Raw genomic sequence first — 2,475 nt, forward strand, 5'->3', positions numbered from 1 at the left:
AGGATGGTGTCTGCATGACCTGGGCTGGTGGTGGGGTTGGAGGGTGCCTGGAGAGACAGGACATGAGCCAAGGGTCCCCTTCCTGTCCCCATCTGGAAGTGGCCATGTCACTGGGGAGGGAGGAGTTCCTGCAGGGGTGTCGTCAGGCTGGTCCTCCCCCTGCCCATGTAGGACGCTGCCTGGCAGCCAGGGTGGGGCCATGCAGGTGTCCTGCTCTCCACACTCTGGTGAGGACCATGTAGGAACCAGAGGGGCATGTGCCTGCTGTGTCCTGGAGAGCAGAGAGGAGGGGCAACTGAACCATACCACCTGCTGCTGCTGCTGCCGAGCTCACGCAGTGTCTGTTCAGAGCCGCAGGGGGTGGGGGGAGGTGGACCGAGTTACTGGCCCAATTTGAACCCTGAGCAAGGAGACCCCACCTCCCCCAGCCCGGTACCAGGCACCCCCAGCCAGAACATGCAGTGCCAGCCATGCCCACCGGGCACCTCCACCCACAGCTCCAGCTCAGAGGGCCAACTGCCACAACCCTGGGCCTGGCTCTCAATGTGCAGCTCTTTCCACAGCTCCCTGTGCACCAGCTTCCCACTTGGCACTTAGGGGCCAGATGGGCCAAGTGAGAGTAGTAGGGAGCAAGGTCAGCCTGCACCCGTTCCCAGCCCACAGGCATGAGACATGCCAGCTGGCCTCTGGGAAGGGCGTACAGATGCTTTGTGGAGGCTCCCCCAGGGGTGGCTGAGGGTCAGGATCCAAGCCAGGATGGAGCCTCACCTGGTGAGCCCTGGGAAGGCATCTTCAGCACACCCCTACCCCTCCCAGCTGCCTGAGGAAGGAGATCCTACTTTCTTTGACACTGGGAAACTGAGGCCCAGAGTTTAGTTTTCAAGAGGTCACACAGAAGTGGCAAACCTTATCCCTGGGCCTCCCTTGCCTCTCCCAGCCCAGCTCCTCTGACACAGGCTGCTCCCACCCCAGGGCCTTTGTGCTGGTCCTCTGGCCTGAGCACCTTTTCTGGGCAGCTGTCCAAGCCCACGTCCCACCGCTATGCTGCACTCCACACAGCTCACATCTCTCCTATGTGTTCAGTGCACAGGATTCCTCTTCTGTTCCATGAGCTCCCCAGGGCCCAGAAAGCAGGGCATCTGGTCCCCACCAATGACTGTGGGAGCAATGACCCTACCCCCACCTTGCCCTGACCCTCCTGTGGGACGAGGAGTGTGAGCACGCAGCCCTCAACTTTGTCATCTTCCAGGATCTCTCCTTCAAGAGACTGCAGCAGGCCCTGGTGGGCTCCGTTGCCACTGAGGGAGGGCTGCATGGCCTTGCAACTGAAGCTGCAGTAGCAGTTCAGAGCTCTGAGAGGCACGAGATGGGGTGTTGCCTGCAGCCAGGACACTAAGGCCAAAGTGCAGAGTCCGCGCACACTCTCTTCCTGTGTGCTGAGCACACATGCCCTGCCTCACCCCACTTATTCTGCAGCCCTCCCACCACCAGCATGGGCATCATCCCCAGCTACACCAAAGGAGCCTTTTTCTGTTTCTTATGAAGCTGTTTCATAAAACTGGTTGTGCCCCTGTCGCCTGTCTGCTGAGGGAGCAGGGACACCTCGGTGGGAAGCCTGGCCTGCTCCGCCCAGGTACTCCCACCTGAGGGTCACTGGGGACGGTCAGTGGGTAGCAGGTGCGGCAGAACACTGGGCAGTGCTCCCAGAGGCCCCCTGCCTGCTGTGCAATGGGGTCAGAGATGCCCAAAGCTCATTCATGCCCCCCATCCCATTCTTTGTGGTTAGGATGGTGTGGAGGGAAAGTCAGGACCAGGGAGGGTCTCACTGTGCTTGACCAGTAGTGGAGGCCCAGCTGGGACAAGGCAGCCTTAGCCTATCCCTGTCCCCTTCACTCTGTCCCCCTTTTGAGTTCTTCCAACTCCCAACTCACAGGGGATTTCCCTAGAGGAGACCAGCTGAAGACCTTCCCCAGGTCCTGGGGCATCCTGTGTTTTGTGGGAAGCATGGCTTTTCCCTTCTGGTGCAGCTCTGAAGCCTCTGGGCCCATCCACCACATCCTAGGGGGCTGGCTCTGCCACCGTCCCCTCCAGTGTAGCTGGAGGCCCTGGAAACCAACCTACAGGACATGCACAAGGTGCTCCCAGGCATGAGGAGGGCACACCTATAGCTGGACACATCCAGCCCCTCTCTCCCCAACTCATGTCCCTTCCCAGCAACTCCCAGGCCCTTGGGGATGGTCTGGTGTGATGTAACCCTAGGATGTGGAGCCACCAGGTCCCTGGGCTGTGACCAGGCCACTTCCCACATCCCCAGGAAGGCAGTGCCTGGACAGAGCCTGGCTCCAGACCTGCCTGGAGAGCTCCTGCCTCTCACCTGCCCACCAGCCGCTTGGGAGTCCAGGATGGCAGCTTTGTGCTGCAGCACTGCCTGCCCAGACAGTGGGGACTCAGCCTCAGGCCACCTGGAGACCCGGA

Source organism: Cynocephalus volans, chromosome 1 (assembly GCF_027409185.1).
Source record: "Cynocephalus volans isolate mCynVol1 chromosome 1, mCynVol1.pri, whole genome shotgun sequence".
In the NCBI taxonomy this organism is placed as follows: Eukaryota; Metazoa; Chordata; class Mammalia; order Dermoptera; family Cynocephalidae; genus Cynocephalus; species Cynocephalus volans.